At 42.6% G+C, this 12,591-nt stretch overlaps 1 long non-coding RNA gene across 1 annotated transcript in view; it reads right to left on the bottom strand.

Annotated features, from left to right (window-relative positions):
- Positions 1-1,330: 1,330 nt before the first annotated feature.
- LOC132398354 (uncharacterized) overlaps positions 1,331-12,591 on the bottom strand; it is a 98,754-nt gene continuing 87,493 nt past the window's right edge. Inside the window, exons 4-5 of the long non-coding RNA XR_009513628.1 lie at positions 1,765-1,871; positions 1,331-1,644 (exon numbers count right to left, since the gene is read on the bottom strand). This is a non-coding gene — a long non-coding RNA (uncharacterized LOC132398354). The remainder of the gene's footprint in view (positions 1,645-1,764; positions 1,872-12,591) is intronic.

The raw sequence follows: 12,591 nt of genomic DNA, 5'->3' as shown, positions 1-12,591 counted from the left end.
TAACAGTTACAGAAAAAGGTGTGACCTGATAGAGACATATAAAATTTCCAGAGGTTTGTGAAGGTTCAGCGTAACTTTCCTTATTTGGAAATCAATATTAATTATTTTTTATTTACTTTTTATTTGCAGTTTGTCTTCTTCTGCTCACTTGTTAGTCTTTGTGTGTACTTCTTCAATGATTCTGTTGTATTTCTGGGTTCTACTGTGAATGTCTGCAGGAAAATGAATCTTAAGATAGTGTAAATAGTGAACTATATGTACTTTAATAATAAATTCCCGGTTTCAGGTGGCACTGCTGAAGGCGAGCAACGACTTAGTGGTGGCTAATAAAACAAGAAATGCAAATAAATACTTTGTTGTTAACATTTTTACTGTAAAAAAAAGGTAAGCAATCACCGCAAACATTAAAGAGGCGAGTGAAGTTGAGGCTGAGCCGCAGGTCGAAACGTTGGTGTGTGAGGTCGAGGGATATGCGAGGTTAAGTCAGGGTGAGTGGAGCGGAGGAGAGGCAGATTTGGGGCCCATCTGCCTAAACCGATCTGAGGGCTGGGCAACCTGGAAAGGTCAGGTACGGGCTGAAACGTGGAGGTGGGGTCCAGGCCCAGAGCGTATGCAACAGGGACTGGGTCTTGAGTGAGAAACAACCTGATGTTTGGTGGATTTAAACGCTGGGCCAGATGGATTGAAAAGGCAAGATATCAGGACCAGAGTCAAGCGTCAGGGCCGGTTCTGCTCACTGCTCTGTGACATTTACTCTGCTTTTTGCTGAGCTGATGCTGTAGGCTGCTCCGGCTGCTGCGGCCTTCATGTCTGAAGGCTCACATTAGCTCTAAACGCTATTTGCTTACCTTTATTGTTTGCACAATTGTTTTTTTTTTCCTTTCTCTGGTCTTTGAGTGTTGGTCTTTTTTTAACATTATGAGTTCTTTTAGGTTTCTTGTTTTGTGGCTGCCAGTAAGCAGACAAATCTCAAGCCTGTATAATGTATACATACTTCGATAATAAATGCACTTTGAAATTTATATTGTACTTTGAACTATGAAACTGCTTACAAAGCTCAGCTTCCCATGCTTTGCTAACTGATACAGGCATATATGAGAGGTTTAGACAGTGTTAATAGAATCATTCCCCTGTGATAAGGGCATAAAAAACAGAATGCAGAGTGTAGGGATGGGCAATACCTTCTGGCATTATGAACGACATCCACGTGCAACGAATGAATATTATGTGAAGTGACAAATTTGCCAAACAGAGAGGGAAACTCAAATAGCTGAGGTAGGAAAAGTAAATTGATAAATTGGTTTATTACTGTCACACATACCCTGGTACAGTTTAAAAAACTTGCTTTACACACTGTTCAAACATATTGATTCATTACAACGGTGCACTAAGGTAATATAAGGTCAATCAATAACAGAATGCAGAATAGTGTGTTGCAGTTACAGAGAACTTGTAGTGCAGGCAGGCGATAAGGGTGAAAACCATAACGAGGTAGTTGGTGAGGTCAACAGTCCATCTCATTGCAATATGGGACTGTTTAATATTCTTATAACAGAGGGGTAGGAGCTGTCCTTGAGCCTGCCAGTGACCTCATGGTAAACTAACACCATAAAATGCTGAAAATCTCAGCAAGTCAGGCGGCATCTGTGGAGAGAGAAAATCAGAGTCAACATTTCAGATTGCAGACCCTTCCTGAGGTCAGAGAGAGAGAACAGTTTGGAATTGATGAAATAATAATCTGCATAATAGGAAATCAATAAATACCTGAAAGGAGGACATCACACACCGAATGTTGGAAGAATTCAGCAGGTCAGGCAGCATCTATGGGCAGGAATAGAATCAATGTTTCGGTCCGAGACCCTTCATCAAGACTGGAGTCAAAAGAGAAAAAGTTGAATATGAGAACATCAGTTTTGCCAGGAAGAGGAAGGGAACTGGTTAGTTCTGTTGTCTAGAAAGAAGTGGGGAGCTTTAGAATCAGAATCAAAATTGGGTTGAATATCACCAGGATCTGTTTGAGAAGTTTGTTAACTTGGTGGCAGCAGTACAATGTAATACATGATAATACAGAAAAAAAAATAATTATACCAATCACATCAAGTATCATATTAAATAGTTAAATTAAAAATAGTTCTAAACCAGAAACAATATCAAAATCAGATGGCAGAGGGGAAGAAGCTGTTCCTAAATTGCTGAGTGTGTGCCTTCAGGCTTCTGTACCTCCTTCCTGACGGTAACAGTGAGAAGAGGGCATGCCTTGGGTGATGGGGGTCCTTAATAATGGAGTTGCCTTTCTGAGACACTGCTCCTTGAAGGTGTACTATAGAGACTAGTACCCAAGATGAAGCTGACTAACTTTACAATTTTCAGTAGCTTCCTTTGATGCTGTACAATAGCACCCCCCCCCCCCCCACCACCACCATACCAGACTGACGCAGCCTGTAAGAATGCTCTCCATGGTATATCTGTAGTACATGGTATATCTCATTCCTGAACACCCTCTTGTCTCCATCTGAGATTCTACCAACAATGGCTGTATCATCAGCAAATTTATAGATGGCATTTGAGTTATACCTAGCCACACAGTCACGGGTATAGAGGGAGTAGAGCAGTGGGCTAAGCACACACCCCTGAGGTGCGCCAGTGTTGATCATCAGCGAGGAGGAGATATTATTAACAATCTGCACAGATTATGGTTTTCCGGTTAGGAAGTCAAGGATCCAATTGCAGAGGGAGGCACAGAGGCCCAGGTTCTGTAGCTTATCAATCAGGACTGAGGGAATGGTGTTGCTATCGGCAACGAACAGCATCCTGATGTAGCTGTTCTTAATGTGGGGTATAAGTGTACAGGGACTGGATGTCCATGGTGAAAATGAGATGATCATGGGCCAGGGAACTAGAAATTGTTGAAGAGATTGAGGGCATGTGAAGTATCAGGGACAAAGGTAAGAAGGATAGATAGAAAGGAGTCGAGGTATGTGGACATGAGGGTCTTGACCTGAAATGTCAACTCTTTATTCCTCTGCATAGATGCTGCTTGACCTGCTGAGTTCCCCCAGCACTTTGTGTGAGTTGCTATACATTTGCAGCACCTGCAGAACCTCTTGTGTTTAGATATTATAGAGTCATAGTCATAAAGCACTACAGCACAGAAACAGGCTATTCAGCTCTTCTATTCCATGCTGAACTATCATTCTGCCAACCTGCACCCGGACCATTGTCATCCATATTCCTTTCATCCCTGTATTTAACCAAACTTCTCTTAAAAGTTGAAATCGACTTTGCATTCATCACTTCCGCTGGCAGCTCGTTCCACAGTTGCCCCACCCTCTGAGTGAAGACGTTCCTCCTCAGGTTCCCTTTAAACATTTCGCCTCTATTTTGCAGGACAACAGGTAAAACTGCTGAGGCAATGGGGGCAATTTTGAGAGTTCTTTCAAGGAGGTGTGAATGGCTACCTTCTATACTGTAAGATTCTCCATAATGATTAAAAGGGTTGCAGAGTATCAATGTAAAAATGATAATCTCACGCCAAGTGCAGGAGTTACTGGATTTAAGGGGAGATATTTTATTCAGTTATTTACTGAGATTTGGTGTAGAGTAGACCCTTCTGGATCTTCGAGTCATTCCATACAGCAAACCACTGATTTAACCCTTGCCTACTCATGGGAGAATTTACAATGTCCAATCAACCTACCAATCAGTAAGTCTTTGGAATGGGGGAAACCCGCGTAAAATGCCTCACAGGCAGTGCCAGGAATTGAACCCGTGTCACCTGTGCTGTGAGGCGTTGTGCTAATCACTGTGCTACGGTGTATGGCATCGATATGCCTGGAGAGTGGAAGAGGTGAGCCGTGTACTTAACCTCAAGACGTCAATGTGGGCACCAAATCATAAACACGAGAGATTTTGCAGAGCAACACACACACACAAAGTTCTGGAGGAACTCAGCAGGTCAGGCAGCACCTATGGAGAGGAATAAAGAGTGAAGTTTCAGGCCAAGGTCCTTCATCTGAAACACTGGCTCTTTATTCCTCTCCGTAGATGCTGCCTGACCTGCTGAGTTCCTCCAGCATTTTGTGTGTGTTGGCGTTAACTTGGGCAATGTGCAAAATAAGCACATTTCTTGGAGATTTTGTCTGCTGAGTAAGCGGCTGAACCAATATCAGCTGGGCTTCTGCAAAAGTGAGCCTCTCATCTGGTATGCTTACTATATCATTTGGGGAATGTGCTCAAACTGTATATTGCCTGTAAATAGCACATGAGTCACCTACCCAAGTAAGTGAGAGCCAAGGAGTGCTGAGAGAGTTTGCCCAGCACGAGGAAAGCTGCTATGTGTTCAATGCCGTCTTTCTTACAATTCCAGCGCAGATTTGAAGGTGACTTGCAATAAGCAAGTAAAAATAAATGACCTGTCATGTAATCAAGCTGTATGATGGGCTTAGATGAAATTTAACAAGTAGCCTTTATATACAGCCCTGCATAAGCCGTAATATTAAAAGGGTTTTAACAAATTTTTGCACTTTACCACACAAGATCTTAGTATGGGCAACAAAGTGGTGGATACAGGCCAGTCCATCACAGTAAAGCCCTCTGCACCATTGAGCCCATCTACAGGGAGCGCTGCCACAAGAAAGCAACATCCGTTATCAAGGACCCCCACCACCAAGGCCATGCTCCCTTTTTGCTACCAACATCGGGCAGGAGGTACAGGAGCGTTAGGTCCCACACCACCAGGTTCAGGAACAGCTATTACCCTACAACCACCAATTTCCTGAACAAGCATGGATAACTTCACTCACCACAGCTCTAAACTGATTCTACAAACCATGGACTTGCTTTCCAGAAGTCTACAACACAGAATTACTGATTTACTTTTTAAAATTATTTGCATGATTTGTCTTCCTTTGCCCATTGGTTGTTTGCCAGTCTTTGCAATTTATAGTTTTTCATCAACTCTATTGCATTTCTTTATTTTTCCTATAAATACCTGCAAGAAAATGAATCTCAATGTAGTAAATGGTGACACGTATAGGCTTTGATAATAAATTTACTTTGAATTTTCAATTTAAAGTTAATGTGCTTTTGGAATCCCGATGAGAGCTCCCTGTGAGACTCAGATCTCTTTGGGAGTTTATTACAATGGATGCATTACTGGACTGGTACCTAATGCGCTGGGCTATTGTCCTGCACTTATAAATTCAAATTCTACCATTGTCAGTGGGGCTTCTGGTTCATTTAGTTAACTACACTGAATGTATTTTTTTAAAAGAAAAGCTGTTCTCTGTAGTGGTGAGCATAAAACCCCTTAATTTTTGTATTAGACCACAAGACATACAAGCAGAATTAGGCCATTTGGCCCATCGAATCTACTCTAACATCCCACCATGGATGATTTACTGTCCCTCTGAACCCATTCTCCTGTGTCCTCTCTGTAACCTTTGATGCCCTGATGAATCCAGTACCCTATCAACCTCCATCTTAAATATACCCAATAACTTCCAATAATTTTCAAGATGGCGGTGCAACACAGCTTGCAGTGGCCACTCCGGAGCTGATTATCTGTTATTTGTGAAGTGGGGTGCCATGCGCAATCATAATCGATTGAAAAACGGACGTGGGAGCACGGAGGAACATCGGGAAATCTCCAGGAAGACCTTCTTCGTTGCTGCTGCTGCTGTGAGGTCCAGGACTCTGCTGGGAAGAACAGGCCCCCAGTCCTCAGCGTTGCTGATGGCCATTGGTGGGGCCATCTTAATACGCTCGGCAGAGGATTGTGCTTGGAGAAGCTGTGCCGGAGGGGATGGTCGTCGGCTCGGAGGTTCGACGGACTCGGAGTCCGCTGCGGTCAGATCGCTTTCGGTGTGTGCTGCGTCTGTGAGGCTGGGTTCGACGGAGCTTTCATTGTGTGCTGTGTCTGCGAGGCTGAGTCGGGCAGCGCCGTGGAAGTCCATAGTGGGGGTATTCCCTTCTGCTGCCGGCGTGGGATGGTGAGTCTATCGGGACCCTGGGGACTTGTGGAAATTGTGTGGTGATTTCTTTTGAATTTATAGTCCTTTAACATCTTTGGACTATTTTTACTGTGCCCATGGTCTGTTTTTTTTTATCAATTATGCTATTGTTTGCACTGTTGTAACTATGTGTCGTAACTATGTGGTTTTGTGCAGGTCTTGTAGCTTTAGTTTTTGGTCTCGTTTGTCTGGTGGATTTGGAGCTCCTTTCCGGGGAACGCGCTAAGACTGTAGCGCGATATTAATACGCAGCAGCCTCTCCGGACTCTGGATTGGGGATTGCCAAATGTTATGTGGATTTTCTGGTGTAGTCTGTTTTGTCGTGTGTTTTTGTGATATCATTCTGGAGGAACGTTGTCTCATTTTCTAACTGCATTGCATTTGTGGTTTAATAAACTGAATAATAATTAATAACAACAATAACAATAATAATAATAAACTTATTAATAAAAATAATAATTAATAAACTATCAACTGAATCTGAATCTGAACTTGATCTCCGCAGCCATCTGTGGCAATGAATTCCACAGATTCACTGCCCTGAAGAAACATTGGAGATATGAGGGGCATTTTATATAGCTGGGAGAGCAGGGAGCTGCAGATGGAATTCCAGAGCCTGGGAGCTGGGCAAAATCCAAGTGATTATCTTAACTGAAGAGTGAAAATCTGAAAGTGGTACACTGCCAAGATCCTCGAAGATCTCAGACTGGAGACAGGCAGGGTTAAAGAGTTGCAAGGGTTTCTAAATGGAAGCACTATGACTCAGCGACTAGCTGGGTGAAGGGTGAGCAGGCTAGGTGTAAACTGGAGAGGTTTGGATGATGGAGAGGCAGAGCAGAGAGATGAATATGCAGACCATCAACTCACACTGACCATCAATCACCCATTGACACCCCAGACTCAGGTTTATTATCACTCACATATGTCAGGAAATTTGTTGTATTGTGGCAGCAGTATAGTGCAATATATAAAATACGCTATGAATCATTATAAGAAAGATGTATGTAAAAATTAAATGAGTACTGCAAGGAGAATGAAAAATAGTGAGGTAGTGTTCATGGGTTATTGTTCCATTTAGAAATCTTATGGCGGAGGGGAAGAAGCTGTTCCTAAAACATTGAGTGTGTGTCTTCATGCTCCTGCACCAATCCAGCAGTAATCTTTCTTCTCTCATCAACTGCCCCAAGTCTCTGCCACTTACCTACACATGGGGGACAACTTACGGTGGTCAATTAGCCTGCCAAATGCTGCGGATTTTGGGATGAGGGAGGAAATCGGAGCTCCCAGGGGAAATCTCTGCAGCCACATGGGAGAGGCGCAAGCTTCACCCTGGTGGCACCGGAGGTCAGGACTGAGCTTGGTTCTCTGGTCCCACTGGCTGTCCCACTGCCTGAAAGATTCAGTCGCTCTGAGTGCAGTGGCTGGCCGGGAAAGCAGCAGAAAAGATCTTCATTCGAGATTGAAAGGGTGTACGGTTCAACAGTTGCTTACTAACCTGTCACTGCAGGAAACTGCGGGGAGTTGTTGGCACAGCTCAGCACATCACAGAAATCAGCCTCTGCCCTGTCGACTCTACTCTGCTTGCTGCAATAGCAAAGCAGCCAGCATAACCAATGACCGCCCCCCCCCCACCCCAGACATTCTCTCTTCTCCCCTCTCCCTCAGGCAGAAGGTACAGAAGCCTCAAAGCACAAAACCCCAGGCTCAAGGACAGCTCCCATCCCACTGTTATCAGACTTTTGAATGGACCTCTTGTGTGATAAAATGGACTCTTGACATCACAATCTACCTCATTGTAATCTTGCACCTTATTGTCTATCAGCACAGTACTTTCTCTGTAGCTGTTACACTTTATTCTGCATTGTTATTGTTTCCTCAATGCACTAATTAATGACTTGATCTGTATAAACAGCGTGCAAGACAAACTTTTCTTAGTATATGTGACAATAATAAACCAATACAATATCAATAACAATATACTTTGATGGAATATATTTAACTTCAATGGAGTGAATTTGGCTATAGTGAATGAGACATTCATTATACACACCACGTTTCCATTTACAGTCACAGAAGCCATTTATTCAGCCTACTGTACCTATGCCAGATCTCCAGTTATGTTCTGTGATGGATGAATTGGGCTAAAAGGCTAGAAGTAGCTATGCTGTATAAGTTTTATGACTTGAAATACTTTTCCATCCCACTCTCTCCTGGAGCTCTGTACCTTTTCTTCTTCAATCAAGCATTGATTTTCTCTTTAGGAAATTATTTTAGTCTCCTTTCACTGACTCTGCAGACCACAAAATCTCACTGCATACACATATTTTGCTGTTATTAATGGAGGGGAATATTGGGAAGGAGGAACAAAGATGTGTTTTTGGGATTCCGTTGAGAGCTCTCTGTGAAACCCCGATTACTTCAGGAGTTTATGACAGTGGATGTGTGACTGCACTGGTATCGATAATGGGCTGGACTATTGCTCTGAGCTCTACCAAAGTCAGCAGGAGCTTTTGATTCATTTAGTTAACAACATTGAATTAATTTTTTAGAAAGGAAAGTGAGCCTCAGTGACTTTGAACATAAAACCACTTTATTTTTGTATAAAACCATAAGACATAGGAGTAGAGTTAGGCCATATGGCCCATTGCATCTGCTCCATCATTCCATCATGGCTGATTTATTATCCCTCTGAAGGTCATTCTCCTGCTTTCTACCTTTGATAACCTTACAAATCAAGAATCTAGCAACCTCCGCTTTAAGTATATTCAATGACTTGGCCTCCACAGTTGTCTGTGATGATGAATTCCACAGATTCACCATCCTGTGCCTCTTGAAATTCCTCCTTATCTCTGTTCTAAAGGGCATCCTTCTATTCTGAGGCTAAGTCCTCTGGCCCTAAACTCCACCACTATAGAAAACATCCTCTCCATATCCACTCTATCTAGGTCTTTCGATATTTGATAGGTTTCAATGAGATTACCCCTTATTCTTCTAAACTCCATCAGGTATAGGCCCGGAGTCTGTAAAAGCTCTGATATTTGACATACAAATCTGCTTGACACTTGGTTTTCCTCTGAAACAGCCTATCAAGGAGCAGATAGATGTTGCTGGATTTAAGCAGCACTGTGAGAACATCTTCCCCAGATGAACCACAGCATTCTAGAAGATAACCGCACTTTTCCAGGTTATGACAACCTGCTGCATAAAAAGGAATTCTCTTCAAATCCCTCACGGTCAACTTGCAAATATGTCCTCTGGTTCCTGACCTCCTGGGTCTATCGGAACCTAGCGTGGAAAAATGTATTCCTGTTTACTAGTGTAAAACAAAAACTACATTTTGTTGGTTGTCAAGGTACAAGAGTGAAAGCACCTATCAGCAAGCCTGAGGATGGCTTCTAGCTCACTGTTATCAGTCTCTTGAACAGACCTCCTGTAAGATACGATAGACTCTTGACTTCACAATCTACCTCGCTGTAGAAAATACAACATAGAATGTTACAGCACAGAAAAGGCACTTCAGCTACGATGCTGAGCTGACATCTTAACCTGCTCTAAAGTCAATCTAACTCTTCCCTCCCACATAGCCCTCCAGGTTTCTATTTTATGATCTTGCACTTTACGGTTTACCTACACCACAATTTTTCAGTAGCTTTCCCACTTTATTCTGCATTGTTACTGCTTTACCTTATTCTACCTCAATTCACTGTTTTTTCATGATTCGACCTGTATGAACCGTATGCAAGATAAACTTTTCACTGTATCTTGGTACAAGTGACAATAATAAACCATAAAAAAAAGAGAAAAAAACTTGTAACCTCCAGCTTTACTCTCACCAACCCGCTTGCAGTCACCTTATCTATATCATCTGTGTATCTCCATAGGACCTCTACTCATTTACCTGCATTCCAGGGATTAAGTTCTAACTTCTCCCTGTAGCTCAGGCCCTCAAGTCCTGGCAACATCCTTGTAAACATCCTAGAGCAGTTTATAATCAAAGAAGTATTTTTTCAAAATAATGTAGGCACTGTTGTAAGGTGGGAGGGATGGAAGAAAACTTGTGTACTTCGAGCCCCCACAGACAGAATAATAACCAGACCATTTGTTTTCCGGAGTTTGATTAAGTTGGAAGCATTTGCCAGCATAGTGCTGTGTGTAGGAGTTTGTTATGTGCTCATTTTGGCTGAAGCATTTTGCACACTGCTTTGACGATTGCACTTCAGAAGTGCATTGGGACCCAGTGAGGCTGGGAAAGAAAGCTGTATGAATGTGGGTCTTTCATCCACTTTTATTTCACGGTGGTGTCGGATGCATGGGCCGGGGAACACTCGTTCCTCACATATGGCTTGGGAATTCAGGACCACTGCCAAGCAGAATCAGTAGCGTTTCTGTCTTTGAGATTTTTGAAGGTGACATTCGATGCTCTGGCCCTTCTCTCTGAATGGGTTGCTCCATTTCAGATGGGTTTGTGACCTTGAGTTTCCATGTAAGTTGCGGCATGTGGCACCCATATAAAAAATCTGGATTATTGCTGAGCTAGATTTTTAAAGACTCTGCTGCCTGTGCCCCTTAACCACATCATTACCCATGGTGACCACCCACCACCAACATTTCCAATAAAGAGTTCCTCTCTAGCCTGGAAATGCTCCGTCTCTGTACCTTCTTTTTGCCCAGTAGCACCCCACAAATGTCCAGATTTGATCTCTTACTCAAAATTCAAACTAAATTAATTAGTGTAATTAATTATTTACAGGGAAAAAAACAAATCCAATAGAAGGTATGAGAAACTATACGTCAACAAAGACCAACAAACATCGAACTGTACAAGTAACAAATAATACTGAGAGCATAGAACAGTACAGGCCATTCAGCCCATGATGTTGTACTGATCCTTTAACCTCCTCCAAGATCAGTTTAACCCCTCATACAGCACTGTGCAAATGTCTCGGGCACATATGTATAGCGAGGGTGCTTAAAACTTTTGCATTGTACTGTAAGCCGTTTTTTATATCAATTGCAGAATGAGTTAATTTTGATTTGATTTGACACAACAGTGGAAAGATATCCATCTTCATCCTCTTTTTATTTGCCCTTGAAACAACAATATCTGTCTTACATTTTTGTTAATATTGGTAAACAATTAGTAGATACAGTACTGTGCTAATGCCCTAGGCACCCTAGACTCTCCTATATGTGCCTCAGACTTCTGCACATTACTGTAGTTCTCTACCTTTCTTTCACCCACGTGCCTCAAAAATAGTGTTTTAAATGTCCTTAATGTACCTTCCCCTACCACCACCCTTGGCGGTTCGATCGACGCTCCTACCACTATCCGTGTACAACCTGAGTTGTAAACAGTCCTTGCAAGTCTGTAGGTCCCAGAATTAGTTCAGAGTTGTGGGGACTGAAGTTATCTACGCTGGTTCAGGAGCCTGATGGTTGTAGGGTAATAACTGTTCCACTTCTCACTGTCATCTCTCCACCACCGGTGTCCATACTTTCAAATTCTAAGGCCTAAAGTTCTGATAAGGTCTCTTCACAACCTCTCTAGATGGCATCACATGCTCCTTCAAACTTATTTCCTCAATTATTCTTTATCTCATCTCCTTCTTCGGTGTAGTGTCAATGTTTGGACTGCTAACGCTCCCGTGAGGCATGTTAACTCATTTTCCCAAGTTACAGGTGCTATGGGAGAGATAGTGAATTTGGGGAATTTATCCATTAGTAGGTGAGTCCAGGATCGAAGAACACAGACTCCGAATAAAGGAAAATTCCTTTACAATAAGATGAGGAGGAACTTCTTTAGACAGGGGAAGATGAATCTGTGGAATTCTCCCTAGAGGCCGAGTCATTGGTTGTATGTAAGGCAGAGATTGTTAAGTTCTTGGCTGGGAATACGAAGAGAAGCCCAGAGAATGGTGTTTAATAAAAATCTGCTGCAATTGAATGGTGAAGCAAACAAAATGGGCCAAATGGCCTAATACTGCTCCTATAGTTTATGGTTTAATATAAATGCAGATAATTGCAGAGAATTTACATTCTGTCCAACTGAGAATGTCCTTAGTCTCGATCTCCAGTTAGCCACTCCAACAGCAAAGGGTCTTTAGAGTTATGTTTCACATTCACTTATGTTCAGAAGTTCAGCTTTTGATGATGAGAGGATGGGAGGGCTTAACCCATGATGGACTGGGCTGTATCCTCTACTTTTTGTTTGTTTTTCTGTTCAAGGGCATTTGGTGTTCCATACCAGGCCATGGTGCAACCTGTCAGTATACTCCCCACTGCACCTCTAAAGAAATTTTTCTAAGATGACCCGCTGTATCTACTCAAATTTCTAAGAAAGTAGAGGCGGTGTCATGCCTTCTTTGTAATAGCAGTTACATGCTATACCCAGGACAGATCCACTGAAAGGATAACACAAGGAATTTAAAATGGCTGCCTCTCTACTTCTGATCCCCTGATGAGGACTGGCTGAAGGACATCTGGATTCCTCCTTCTGCAGCAAATAATCAGCTCCCCGGTTTTCACTCATTGACTGAGAGGTTGTTGTCGTGGCACAATTCAGCCAGATTCTCAGTCTCCC

This window comes from Hypanus sabinus, chromosome 8 (genome assembly GCF_030144855.1).
Source record: "Hypanus sabinus isolate sHypSab1 chromosome 8, sHypSab1.hap1, whole genome shotgun sequence".
Taxonomy (NCBI): domain Eukaryota; kingdom Metazoa; phylum Chordata; class Chondrichthyes; order Myliobatiformes; family Dasyatidae; genus Hypanus; species Hypanus sabinus.
Note: the sequence above shows the minus strand (reverse complement) of the source record. Positions and strands in the feature narration are given on the sequence as shown.